This window comes from Mustela putorius, unplaced genomic scaffold, assembly GCF_011764305.1.
Source record: "Mustela putorius furo isolate JIRA1106 unplaced genomic scaffold, ASM1176430v1.1 tig00003987_pilon_pilon_pilon, whole genome shotgun sequence".
NCBI lineage: Eukaryota > Metazoa > Chordata > Mammalia > Carnivora > Mustelidae > Mustela > Mustela putorius.
In genome coordinates, this window is record NW_025422126.1 from 5,205,245 (window position 1) to 5,220,316 (window position 15,072).

The 15,072-nt window shown below is 39.6% G+C and overlaps 1 long non-coding RNA gene across 1 annotated transcript; it reads left to right on the forward strand.

Annotated features, from left to right (window-relative positions):
* The first annotated feature begins 2,391 nt into the window (after positions 1-2,391).
* Positions 2,392-10,355, forward strand: LOC106007361. The gene is made up of 2 exons (XR_001182062.2): positions 2,392-3,531; positions 10,163-10,355. It is a non-coding gene; the product is annotated as an uncharacterized LOC106007361 (long non-coding RNA).
* Positions 10,356-15,072: the final 4,717 nt, after the last annotated feature.

Sequence of the window (15,072 nt, forward strand, 5' to 3'; positions counted from 1 at the left end):
GGGAGAGTGAGAGGAAGAAGCAGGCTCCTGGGTGCCTCAGTTGGCTAAGAGACTGCTTTCATTTCAGCTCAGGGCATGATCCTGAGATCAGTCCCACATGGGGCTCCTCCTGCTCTGCAGGGAGCCTGCTTTCCCCTCTCCTGCCTGCACCTCACTCTGCTTGTGCTCTCTCCCTTTCTCTGTCAAATAAATAAATAAAATCTTTAAAAAATTTTTGGTAACCTAGATGAAATGGACAGTTCCATGAAAGACAAAATCTGCCAAAATTCACACAAGAAGACACAGGCAATCTGAATAGTCCTGTATCTGTTAAGAAAATTGAAACTGAAACAGTAATTAATAACTTTCTAAAACAGAAAGCACCAAGCCCAAATGGGTTCACTGGTGAGTTCTCCCAGACATTTAAGGAAGAAATTAAACCAGTTCTCCACACTCTCTTTCAGAAGATAGAAGCTGAAGGAATACTTCTTAACTCATTCTGTGAGACCAGCATTACCTTATTACCAAAACCAGACAAAGACATTACAAGAAAAGAAAACTGTAGACCAATATCTCATGAGCATGATATGAAAATCTTCAACAAAACATAGCAAATAAAATCCAACAATGTATAAAAAAATTATACACTATGACACCATAACCAAGTAGGATTTATCCCAGATATGCAAGGCTGACTCAACATTCACTTAATGTAATCAATTACATCAGGATAAAGAAAGATCACATGATCATATCAACAGATGCAGGAAAAACATTGTGCAAAACCCAATACCCATTCATAGCAAAAGCTCTCAGTGAACTTAGGAATAGAGGGGAACTTCTCAATTTGGTAATATCTCAATTAGGTATATAAAAACCTACAGCTAATGGTGATAAACTTGAATCTTTCCCCATACCATAAGGAATAAGGCAAGGGTGTCTCCTTTCACCACTTCTTTTCAACATAATACTGGAAATTGTAGCTAATGCACTAACATAAGAAAAGGAAATAAAAAGTATACTGATAGGTAAGGAAGAAATAAAACTGTCTTTGATTGCAAATGACATGAATGTCGATGTAGAAAATCCAAGAGAATTGAGGAAAAAAACCCTCCTAGAACTAATAAGTAATTATAACAAGGTTTCATGATATAAGGCTGATATACAAACTTAATCGCATTCCTATAAACACATAATGAACAAATGGAATTTGAAATTAAAAACACAGAGGCAGGGGCACCTGGGTGGCTCAGTGGGTTAAAGCCTCATGATCTCAGGGTCCTGGGATTGAGCCCCACGGGCTCTCTGCTCAGCGGGGAGCCTGATTCCTCCTCTCTCTCTGCCTGCCTCTGTGCCTACTTGTGATCGCTGTCAAATAAATAAATGAATTTTTAAAAAATAAAAATAAAAACACAGAGGTTTTTGGCAGCTTTCTGCTCACAATTAATTGTCCAAATTAGTTACATACCTAATCAATTCATGGCGAGGAGAATAAGACCATATGAGTGCCTTAGATCAGTCATAATTCCCTCATGCAGTGAGCTGGAACTAGATAGAGATCCTTGAGCAGGAAGATGAGATCTACTTAAAAGTGGAACTATGAGGGTACCTGGGTGGCTCAGTGGGTTAAAGCCTCTGCCTTCGGCTCAGGTCATGGTCCTAGGGTCCTGGGATTGAGCCCCACATCAGGCTCCCTGCTCAGCAGTGAGCCTGCTTCCCCCACTCTCTCTCTGCCTGCCTCCCTGCCTACTTGTGATCTCTGTCAAATAAATAAATAAGATCTTTTAAAAAATATATAACCATTTGTCTTAAAAAAAAAAAAAGTGGAACTATGCCAGCATGAGAATAGGAAGAATTGACATATGGAGAAGCTCCCATAATATCTGCTATAGATAGGGAGAAATGGGAAAGATTCAAAAGAGAGAGGAAAAGGGAGAGAATGTGTGTGTGTGACACTCCAAAAGAAAGAACAAGAGACAGAGAGGCCATACTATCTTGGGTTCTTGATGCCACACTGTGGCATCAAAATTTTCTCCAGGAGAGCATCAAAACATGTATCAACTTTGAGAGAAGTGAGTTAATATGGCAATTAGTAGTTGTTCAATTCTTATTTTTGAGTGCATAGACTTTTACATCAGAGGAAATAATAATTGATCTTATGAAGTACTTTTTTCAAATATTTGGTGTAAATTCTATCCCAAGAGCAGTCTGCTTTCCCTATGCTATGTGCTCATGGAACACTTGGAGAAACTCTTTTTTTTTTTTTTAAGATTTTATTTATTTATTTGACAGAGCGAGATCATAAGTAGACAGAGAGGCAGGCAGAGAGAGAGAGGAGGAAGCAGGCTCCCTGCCAAGCAGAGAGCCCGATACAGGACTCGATCCCAGGACCCTGAGATCATGACCTGAGCCAAAGGCAGAGGCTCAACACACTGAGCCACCCAGGCGCCTGGAGAAACTGTTTCTATGCTTGATCTCCATCAAGACAAAATAAGCAAGGATAGAGCTGTACAGACAACCTGCTTTTACTTAAAGCATTCTTTATCGTAAAGAAAAGGGATATTTTTTGTCTGAAGTGAGTGGAATTTCATTACAGTCCTTTCTTTTTCATTACAGTCTTTTTGAATCACTTTTGAAGTTTTATCATGACATTTAAAAAAACCTGAGGCAATTAAAGCAAGTTGCCTTAAAAGGTTGGCAACAAACCTCTTTAAAACCGGTTGAGCTAGTCTCCCCCCACATATACCTCTCTTCAACTAATCAAGGTAAACAGTTAAAACTAGCCACACAGATTATAGTTTATTTATTACATGCATTCAAGATGAAAAGAAATGAAGTAGTCTCAGCAAGTCCCCTGGGAATAGCTCAAATTTTGTATCCAGCCTTGTTATGTGATTTTTTTTCTTTGCACTTGTCTTTGGTTACCATGACAACTGGAGAGCTCTTGGGGGAGGAGAGATTGTTTTGACTGTTGCACTGAGACTAGGAGGAAGAGTTGAGACAGGTGTAGAAACACGGATTCAGGTCAGGGAACAATGAGAGCTGGGCGGATGTGGATGTGTACATGCTGAGCATTTTAGGTTATTTTGTAGGGAAGACAGGCATGATGCTGAGTAGTATAACAATGCAGAGTACCAGAGTAAGACATGGAGAACTTAAAGGCTAGTGGGGCAGAAAAGTTTTATATAGCCACCATGTCCCTTGCCCTCTCACATCACAGATTTTGTGCCGTAGTTCATCCCTGAGTAAGTGACTGATCTGATCCACCTAGTCCGTCATGCAGGCAAGTAACACAACGAAAATATATCTAACTAATAGCTAAATAATAATCTCCCCAGGCCACACTCCCTATTCTCAGGGTATCTTGAGTAGAAGAACACAACCAGCTGAGCCTGTCCTACTGAGGTGACTTCAGAGGAAGTGACATGGTACCAGAGTAGCAGCTGTCTTTGACTGGACCTCTCCAGAGTACAGAAGTTACCAAGTTCCCAACTCATGGAGTAGCCAAGGTATGTTGGGGAACCTCAACTCCTAAGGTGACCCTGGTCACTGGTAAGCTGAGTAATAATGTAAAAGAGGTGCCCAAGTTGGACCTGGTCTAATAATTCGGAACTGGCCTAATTTTGTAAAATTGGTAAAGACGGGTCCTTGCAAAGGATTCCCTTCTTGGAAGTCCATTCTGTTCACTTCCAAACTGGCATAACCACCTCTTGGATTCTAGCTGCCACAGGGATAGTTTCAGAATCGATTCCAGTTTTGGGGTGCCTGGGTGGCTTGGTTGGTTAAGTGTCCAATTCTTGATCTCAGCTCAGGTCTTGATCTGAGGGTCATGAGTTTGAGCCCTGCATTGGGCTCCATGGAGCCTACTTAAAAAAATTGTCCTTAATTAAAATCAAAATAAAAATAAAAGAATTGATTCTGGTTTTTACCCATCACAGATGTAGAACCACTTTGGTTTATTTATTTATTTAATTTATTTATTATATTTTAAAAATGTTTTTGTATTTTTATTTAATAATTTTTAATGTTACAATACTGATTCCAAGTAGGGATAGAGCAATATGTGTTCCCCAACATAAGAATTGGAATTTTTTACTACTTAAAATTGATTATGAGTCATTTAACTCTCAAGAACTATTTTCTAATTTATCACTGACTTGAATTAATATCACATCTTTATTCTAAGTCTGCCTTTTGTGTTACTTCCTCTGTTTTCTCAGCTTCCTGTTGGTGAAAAGGGGTTTTGGTGATGTATAATCTTTGAAAAGTACATTCATTAAGGCTGTCAGCACCATGTATTTGAACATTGTAATCCTGGATTTTTATTATGTTTCTTTCCCACTTGTTCTTGGTTTTTATTCATGAATGTTCTGTAGTCTCTCCTTGCTGTATGCTTGAATTACAAGTATACACAAGGAAGTGGCTTTTATGACATGCCAAGGCAAGGATGTTGTGTTGCAGCTTTATAATAATAGCACTGGGGGAAATAGTTCATTTCAAAAAGACTAAGTTCTACTTCAAAAGAGTTTTAGTTAATTAAAGTTAAGGTGGTGAAAAGCCTAAAAAGCAATTCTTTGACCGTAAAGTATTTTCACTTAGCTATTAATTAAATATATTTCCATTGTGTTTATAGCCTTACCTATTAATACTTTGTTTTCAAATAGTCAAACAAAAATGGATGTGCATGTTGGACTCTCTTTACTGTATTTCATTATTTCTTTTAGCTACATTATGGCCTATTGAAAATGATTTCATATTTGCAGATATGGTATTGATGATTCACATTTATGAAGTTAATTAGAGGTATATCTTGCATCTTGGAGCAGCCACATGGTCATCTGTTCTTCCCCCTCCCTGTAAGCCATCTGCTTTCTTCTATAACAGCTTTCCTGCTTACATGCTTCCTTTGACAAAAATTCATTTATTCATATACCAAACATCCAAAACATCCAAGGCACAATTGTACACACTGCAAGAAATGAAAAACTGTCACTACATTATATACTGTTTTATAATTCATAAAAATATTTTTTACAATGTAGGGTGATTGGGAAAAAATCAGGGAGGTATTAGGATTCATTAGAGAGGAACTCAGAAGTAGATGGATAGGTTATTGCCAGGCAGTTGAATGGGAGGAGATTTGTATGTAGAGATGTAGATTTTACCTATATAGAAGTAGGTAGATTTTACCTTTGTCTCTCTCATCTTACTCCTGTCTTCATCCAAAGCTAACTCTTGGGTGCCTGGGTGGCTCCATGGGTTAAGCCTCTGCCTTCTGTTCAGGTCATGATCCCAGGGTGCTGGGATCGAGCCCTACATCGGGCTCTCTGCTCGGTGGGGAGCCTGCTTCCCCCCCCCCCGCCTACTTGTGATCTCTCTCTGTCAAATAAATAAATAAAATCTTAAAAAAAATAGTTGCCAAAGCTAACTCTCAGGATGCCTCTCTACTCCTTATCTGAATGAATGAGCTTCATGAGTGCAGGGGCTTTTATCTATTTTGTAAAGTGGTGCATATTCAGCACCAGTAATGCCTGGCATGTGCAGATGCTAAGTATTGTGAATTTTTTGATCAATAAACATAGGAATGAAATGATAATTACCTATAAGTTTTAGGGTCTCTGACCTTCTAAGATGTTAATTAATTCATTTTTTTCTCCATAAACTTTGGTCAATTAAGTTTATTATAAAACTTTTTAGGGGTGCCTGAGTGGCTCAGTAGGTTAAGCCTCTGCCTTCGGCTCAGGTCATGATCTCAGGGTCCTGGGATCAAGCCCTGCATCAGGCTCTCTGTTCAGCAGGGAGCCTGCTTCCCCCCTCTCTCTGTCTGCCCACTTGTGATCTCTCTCTGTCAAATAAATAAATAAAATCTTTAAAAAAATTTTTTTTAAGATCTTTTTGTCCATTCATGTGTCTGTACCAACAAGCTTAGAATACTGTATCTTTATATTATGCTGGGGTTTTGGGTGTGTGTGTGTGTGTGTGTGTTTCTATGCAGTTTTGTCTTATGTGTATACTTGTGTAACCGCCACCACATTCAAGATGCAAAACTGTTCCAGGGGCGCCTGGGTGGCTCAGTGGGTTAAAGCCTCTGCCTTTGGCTTGGGTCATGATCCCAGGGTCCTGGGATCAAGCCCCAAATCTGGCTCTCTGCTCAGCAGGGAGCCTGCTTTCCCCTCTCTCTGCCTGCCTCTCTGCCTGCTTGTGATCTCTCTGTCAAATAAATAAATAAAATCTTAAAAAAAAAAAAAAAACTGTTCCATAACTACAAAGGAACTTCCAAATGTTACTCCTTTATATATCTGCCCCTTGTTATGAACCTATCACTAAACTAAGAACAGATAACTTACATTTTCTTATGTTCTTTATCCCTATCCATTGCCTTGCCTCTCCCTTAAGACATCCACCTTCTTCTTCTTCTTCTATTTTTTTTTTTTTTAAGTAAGCTCCATATCCAGCATGGAACCCAAACCCTGGCCTGAACTCATGACCCTGAGATCAAGATGTAAGTTGAGATCAAGAGTCAGACACCCAGATACCCCAAAGACACATCTATTTTGTTTTTTTGTTTGTTTGTTTTTAAGATTTTATTTATTTATTTGACAGGCAGAGATCACAAGTAGGCAGAGAAGCAGGCAGAAAGAGAGGAGGAAGCAGGCTCCCTCCTGAGCAGAGAGCCCGATGCAGGGCTCGATCCCAGGACCCTGGAATCATGACCTGAGCCAAAGGCAGAGGCTTTAACCCATTGAGCCACCCAGGTGCCCTCTATTTTATTTTTGTAATTGCATTTGGGGAGAAGATGTTTTACCACTTATACTGTTTTACTTATTAGTTTTATAAAAAGATTTTAACAACCTACATTATCTTCTGGGACTTTCTGTGTTACTAAAATTTTGCTGTCACTACTTTCATTCTTGGTTAATACTCCATTGTGAGAACATAACAAGAAAATTTAAGTTGTTTTCAGCTTTTGCTGTTATGAGCAAGTCCTTTTTCTAACCATTAAGCTATAATTTAGTAATAACAATAATAATAATTCTTTCTTTTAGCAGTAATAATGATGCTGCTATAATCTATAATGATAATAATAGCAATGACAGTAATAATGTGATTGCTCATCATAACACTGCTACAGTGATCTGAGATGCTTATGATAGCCCTAGCCTTGTATTTAACAAGGTCGATCAATTAAAAAGGTGGAATAGAACTAAAGGGTATTACGCAAAGCAAAATAAGTCAGAGAAAGACAATTATATGATTTCACTCATATGCGGAATTTAAGAAACAAGACAGGATCCTATAGGAAAGGAGGGAAAAATAAAATAAGGCGAAATCAGACAGGGAAACAAACTGAGGGTGGCTGGAGGGGAGGTGGGCGGGGAGACAGGGTAACTGGGTGATGGGCATAAGGAGGGCACGTGATGTAATGAGCACTGGGTAATATATACAACTGATGAATCACTGAACTGTACCTCTGAAACTAATAATACATGATATGTTAATTAATTGAATTAAAATAAAATGTCAGTGGAAAACCAAGTAAGATCTAAATATTCTGCTCATTCATGGAGATATTTATGTTTTATAATAAAACTCTCCTTGATACACTCTTCCATGGAGTGTTTGTTGAGAGTTATGAATTATTTGTATGTTTATACAACTGGTCCAAGAAGTCAGCCACTAACCCCAAGTAGGGCCAGACTCATTTTACTGTCATTCAAGTAACTTAAAAATAAATGCTCCGAGGGCACCAGGCTGGCTCAGTTGGTAGAGCATGCACCTCTTGACTTTGGAGGTGTGAATTGGAGCCCCACAATGGGCACAGAGATTACTTAATTTAAAAAAAAAAAAGTTGTCATTCTGCAGAGTTTGCAAACTTTATTGTACTGGATGATTTCCTTATGCCCCTCTAAATCTATCCTCTACCCTTCTGCAGCCCACCATGCCTCAGAAGGGTGACCTATATGGAGTGCCTCCACAGGCTTCCTTTTCTTCTACTTCCAGTCTCATTGGACAATGGGGAACACTAGCAGATAACTGAAAGAAGGAAGAGAATGAGGCTGGAATGCAATCTGATTTATTCTTTGACATAATTGATGTCAAGTGATTCTCTTCACAAATCCCTTTTTGTTTCTGATTCCAGTAACTGCTACCTTCCCTCATCCCTACAGGTTTCAGAGAGGTAATATCTCCTCGTCAAGTGTGTCTAGCTCTGGGGCCCTACATTATTCCTTGTGGTATTTCTACTCATATTGTGTATATAATCTTTGCAGTAGACTCTCCTCAGATTATTCAGTTTGAAACGTCTCTTTCCTGTCAGCAAACGAACTGATAGACTGAAATGGCAGATGATCATTTACTTGCCACACAGTGGAAAAGGCATGTCTGCAGTAGAAGAGAATGAGAGAGAGAGAGAGTGCAAGGTGAAGAGGGAAAGTCCTGGTGTCATGGAGATCTGAATTCCAGCCACCAAGCACTTCTTCCTCAAGCTCCCCCTTCAATTCCTTCAGTTACCGTAGTGTACTCCATGGTAAATAGGCAAGTAACAGGAAGCCTAATTTGAGTTGAGTTTTCTGTTACTTGCCACAAAGTATACCAAGGTAGCCCATGACCTACCAAACTGCAAAGTCCAGAGATAGTTGTTCTTCAGAATTAGTTGATCTAGTAGTTGAATAATGTATTATAAACCCTGTTTGCCATATACAGTATCAGCTTTATTCTAGAGTCTGGATTTCTACATAGTTATAAAAAAGCAGTCATATCCATTCCTCTAACATCTGCTAGGAGAGAGTTGCTTCCACATACTTTCTCAGAAAATTCAGGAAATTCTTTTCCTGAAACTCTCAGCAAACCTCTCCCTGCTTCTCATTGGTCCATATAGTATCACATGTCCATCCTTGAACCAGTAACTGCAGCCAGGAAGTAGGATTATGCTGATGAGTGTAAACCTGAGTATAAACCTTTCTCTTCCAATCAGGAGTAGGTCAGTTTCCACAAGAGCACATGGTGCCACGGCTTGGATTAAGGGGGAGCCTGGATAATGAGGGAGGAGATTGGGGAGATACCAAGAGAAAAAGGAACAGATCTTGGGAGAGATAACCACAGTATGTTCTATGACTTCCAAGCTATATATGCCAAAAGGTTATTTCCTGCTTAAACTATTTGAAGTTTCTTTCCTGTCTTGAAGAAGCCATGATTAATTCAACTAGGAGTATCTTGGTACTTGTTCTAGACATTTCCTAATTGTGTGACTTCGGTTATGTTATATAAGACACCTATGCCTTAGCTTCTGCTTCTGTAAAATAAAGGTTATTTTTTAAAAAGATTTTATTTATTTATTTGACAGACAGAGATCACAGGTAGGCAGAGAGGCAGGCAGAGGGAGAGGGAGAAGCAGGCTCCCCACTGAGCGAAGAGCCCAATGGGGACTCGATCCCAGGACCCTGGGATCATGACCTGAGCTGAAGGCAGAGACTTTAACCCACTGAGCCACCCAGGTGCCCCAAAATGAAGGTTAATAACATCTGCCTGACAAGGTTGCTGGGAGCTCCTGTGAGATGAGAAGTAGGAAAGCATTTTATAACCCAGAAAGGGCTAAACAAAAGTGAGGACTCTTAATTAGCACTAGCTTTGTTGTTGCCACACCCTGGAGATAAGTTGCTCTCTTTAGTGAGCAAATTAGACGATTCCACCTGGCTGAGAAATGCTAAATTGCTAACAACCTCCCTAAGGTCTTATCCTCCTTCTTTTCAATAAGAGACTTCTCTCTGAGCTGCTAAGAGCCAGAGTTGGATTAAATTATCAGGTTTTCTCCACTGCTCTGCGAAAGAACCAAGATGTGTACAGGTCATTCTAGTCAATCCAAAAGCACATATTAAGTACCTTCTGGTGTCACCTACTATGGCAGATATAGATAAAACCATAACAGCCTGTTAGTGTGAATTGTCACAGAGAGAACAGCCCTCCATGCCGCTGGAGATTAGTTAAGCAAAAAACATTGTGTTATCTTCCAGGCATTATGCAAACTCATATCAGTGTAAGGCCTTTTATGGGTTGACTGTGATAAGAAAGAAAAGCACTGAAGGAAATGATTATGTGGTTAGGAATTTGGCAAGGTGGATTTTTTGAGTAGACTGTATACCGTAGACTGAATGATACTTTTGAATCTCTCTGTTTCCCTCTCCAGGTGACTTGAGATGAGAAATCTACTTTGAGAAAACAGTAACCTGGTTCAAGTTAATAAAAATACTCTCAGTACTCAGAATAATTATGGAGATATGAAGAACAATTCTTTCTCCCTGCAACTGCATAAAACTGTTGGAGTTCACTACACTGAATAAACAGTCCAATGCTGTAGCAGTGCTCAGCAGGAGAACATATTCCAAATTTATCTATTTCTCTCTTGCCTTCCCATTCCAGGGTATAACCGTGAGTTAGGGAGGGGAAGGATCAGGCCTGTGCAGTTTGATAAAAAGTGACCTTCACGCACACTTTGAGACCCACTGCGTCTAAGATAGTGAGTTTTGAGTACCCAAGGGCCCCCATTCTCTTCATTCAGTGTTTTTCTCCCATTATACCAGAGAAGCTCAAGGTTTAAGTAAATAACTTCTTGATCCAGAACCCTAGAGCCAGCGTATAAACTTGGAGCCAGTACATAAACCTGGAGCCTGTGCTGGTGCTGCTTCTTTTTTTTTTTTTTTTTTTTAAGATTTTATTTATTTATTTGACAGAGAGAGAGAGACCACAAGTAGGCAGAGAGGCAGGCAAAGAAAGAAGGGGGAAGCAGACTCCCCACTGAGCAGAGAGGGCGATGAGGTGCTGGATCCCAGGACCCTGAGACCATGACCCAAGCCGAAGGCAGAGGCTTAACCCACTGAACCACCCAGGCGCCCGGAGCCTGTGCTTCTCTATACAGTCATCTTTCCCATTGTTCCAGGCTGCTTCATGCTCATTCATGATATAAGACTCGACAGAGAGGCTTCTATTATGTTTAGTCCACTATGATGGAACTACAAGATAATATATATGTGTATATATTTATATGTATGCATGTATATATATCAAGGTCTTTCACTTTATTAGTGTTTTAAATCTAGTTAGGAACACAGGATATATCCTTAAAAAGATTCAAAAGTTTTAAACACAAAGGAGCATGTGCTTAGTGTCAAATGAGTGATTTAGAACAGTATTTACAAGTAATTTCTTGCTAATAATGAAGCCAATTTTGTAGATGATTTGCCTTTATAAAATAAATTCTAGCGGATTATAAGGATAATAAAGATATTCACATTTCTATATGCTTTTTAAGCTGGGGAGATAGGGGTTGGATTATATCCAGCTAGCCAGAAATGATAAATTGTACATAACAGTAAGTCATTTCACACGTAACTTTACTAAGTGTTTCTATGGGGATATGAAGGAAAGGCTGAGAACTGTTCATTTATACACAGAACTTTGGAATTTCCCAATACATGCCGTTATTGAAGTCTAGTGATTTTGGAAATTTTTGTAAAGAAAATGAGAGCAGAATTGCATTTTTTTGGACTATAGGATTTAAACAGACTATAAAGAGATTATGGGGAGTGGGAGGAAGGGCTCGCTCTAGGCCCTAGAAGTGTCAAGTAACTATGATTTAGAGCAAGGGAAACTAACATTGGATAAACAGTTGTCATATGACAAGGAGTTTGTTAGGTAGTTGGCATGTATCATATCATCTAATACTCAGAACCTGAGACAACTGAGATTACTTTCAGGGTTTCCCAGATAGGAAACTGATCTCGGGAGAGAAAAAGTAAAGTGCCCCAAGGTCAACCAATTAGGAAGTGAGGTAGATTAAATATGGCCGCAAATTATTTTCAGCTCCTGTCACCAAGACCACCATACATCTGGGAGTTGAAAGGCCAAATGGAAGGCACCCAAGCAAAGCCAGACATGTAAGTGAGGTCATGACAAGCCTTCTAGCCCCATAGACTCTCCAGCTGAATGCAGCCCTGTGAGTGAGCTCAGGTAAAACCAGCAGAGGAACTGCCCAACTGACCCACATAAACGTGAGAAGTAGTAAATTGCTGTTGTTCCAACTTCTGTGTTATGAAGTAATTGCTACATAGCCCTAGATAACTGAAACAGCCAAGCTTTGACTTTAGGTCTTCCTTGTTCCAGTGCTGGTATTCTTTCCATGACACATACTACCACTTTGTTATTGATAACATAGGAGTATTTGATAAGGTATCTATAAGGCTCCTTTGAATTCTTAATAGAATGATATTCTAGATACATGGAGTTGGAAAATCCAAGGTGTATTTGGATTACAGGAGGAAACCAGTTTAAGTAAGAAAGCTATTGTTAAAGAGGTAGTAGAAAGAAATCTTATAGTATAGTGATTAAGAGCAAAAACTAGTTTTGAATCCTACGTCCACCACTCAATAGCTTTGGGCAAGTCAGAGAACCTCCCTGTGTCTTGGAATTTCCATTCTGAAAAGATAATGAAAATAGAACCTTCTTCCTAGGGTTGTTTTAAGAATTAAATAAGATAATGCAAGTACTAACTTAGAACAGGTACTGACTCACAGTGAGCTCTCAAATATGTGGACACCAAGTAGATAGACTAAGGAAGACACCACAGGCAGAGTCCAGCCTGTCCTTAAGGTAAGAGCGACGTCAAAAAGGCAGTGTTTGAGTCTGGTGATGATGCTTGCCTGGCAATAGCAGGACCCTTCTAAACATTTAAGAATCTTGGAAACTTTTGTGGATAGACTGCTGATTTTTTTTTTATCTCCATGTTCGAAGCCAAGAAATTTTTATTATAACAATAGCTAGTATAAGGACTTCTTTTAACATAAGTCTTTAACATATACATATGTTCAACTATAAAGTATTCACATCTTTTTGTCTATCTGATCACTACTATGCAAGTAATTAGGAATCATGGAGTCAGAGTTCATTCATTCAGTAAATATTTATGCAGCATTTGCCATGTGCTAGGCTCTTCGCTGTGTCCTGGGGAAAATAATAGTACAGGGAAATCACAATGGTTTTTGCAATCATAGAAATTACAGTGGATTGGAGAATTTGAGACAAAGTAAGGAGGCAGTTACTGTCCAGGGGCATGAATGTTTTGTTGGGGAAAGCTTGAGATCCAGTGGGTACTTTTAGGAGGTCCTACTGACCCAGACTGAGAAAAGAGACCAAATAAAATATATTTCACTCCCTGAAATGAAGTGATCTAAATGGTTAGCTGAGAGATAAGTAGAAGTTAGCTAAGATGATGCCTGAAAATTTGCCCAAAGTCGAGTTTGCTTAAATGGTGTATTCACCTGGAGGAATAGTGTAGGGAATACTGTGTAGTTGGGGGAGGTGAAGGGTTCCCTCTGGAATTGGAATTTTATTCCTGACAGTTAAGGATAAGACAGCAGCAGCTGACTGGGACCTAGAGGTGACTGAACAGTGATATAATAAAACTGACCTAGAGAAAGCATTTGAATAGGTGACCCAGAGGGACAAAAGAATGGAAAAAGGGTGAGATTAAAGGATAGCTCGTATTTCAGGTTGTAAATGTTCAGATAAACAAAGGGTGGTATTAATGGGAAAAACAAGTGTCAGATGACATGAAGTCTGATCTTGGTTTGGCCTTTTAGTATATGGTGTTAGTTAGAAATATTTCCTCTCTGAGACTGATTTCTCCATCTCCAGCCTGTATGTGTTAGACTACAGTTGACTCGAACAACACAGGTTTGAACAAGCACGGGTCCAACTTGTATGCAGATTTTCTTCAGTAAATATAGTACAATACTATAAATGTATTTTTTCTTCCTTACAATTTTTTAAATAATACATTTTTTTCTTTTCTGTAGCTTACTTTATTGTAAGAATACATGAATAATACATATAACGTAATAAAAATGTGTCAATCGACTGCTTATGTTATCAGTAAGGCTTCTGGTTGACAGTGGGCTTTAGTAGTTAGGTTTTGGGGAAGTCGAAGTTACACTCAGATTATTGACTGGGTAAGGTGTCAGTGCCCCTAACCCCTACATTGTCCAAGAGTCAACGGTATTTGAAAGGAAAGACAAGAAAGGAATGAATGCTACAGAACAGAAAGTGAAAGTGGTCGGACTAGCTGAATAGTATTCCAATTCGGTAACATTGTCATTTGAGCCCCAACCTGGCCAAAGCACAGAGGGTTTTAGGATCTGATGTTGAGCAGGTGAAGTCAGTAGTACCAGTTCTGTAAAGGGAACTAAGCTTTCTAGACTTAGAGCTCACTCCTCTAATTATTCATTGAATGTTTGTGGAGGAAAGTGGACTGTGATTTTTTACTTGGTTGCCTGTCTCTCTCCCTGCTCTTTGTCACGCTTCTGCTGTTAAAAGGAACTCAGAGAAGGCAAATGAAAAAATGAGCCTAGAGGAGCAGAACCCAAACCAAACTAAGTGATTGCAAATATTCACATTTCAGGTCTCAGTGTGGGAATGATCTTTAGAAAACTGTAGTGGACATCTTTTGTCTTGTTTGACTAACACCCATCTTTTCATATTGGGACAGTAGCCTCCCTTCTGTTTAAACACCGGTTCCCCCTCTCGAATTGTGTGATTCCTATAGGGGCTAGAAATCATAGTATCCCTCACTCTTGGCACAGAGGTAATGTGTCACTCAAGCCAGGGCAAGGGGAGATTTTGCAAATTGGAATTAAGAGAAAGGGTTCAATCCTTCTCAGACAGCAAAACTGAGATGGAGTCAGAAGCTAGTGGTAGCCATGTCCTTTGTTGCACAAGGAAGACTGACAAGACAGGAAGGCTGGGATAGGGGGGAGGGAGTCGGGGGGAAGGGAGGGGGAGAAGGAGGAGGCAGGTTACCTGTGGCATTATTGTGCCTGTTTCCATTTGTCCTCAAAACCCTGGTACAACTTTCCCTTTGTCACCTGAGGGAATAAATTTGCCTTTTGACATTTTTGGGCTTCGTTCCCTGAAAACCAAAAAGTATTGCTTGACCCAGAAATATTTGTTTTCTGTTGGCAGTGACTCCTTACTGTGTTCAGAGATAAGGCTGCTCCTGGTCTTGGGCCCCTTGTAGGTCCAGCTTCCCTGAAACAGCCCCTTACT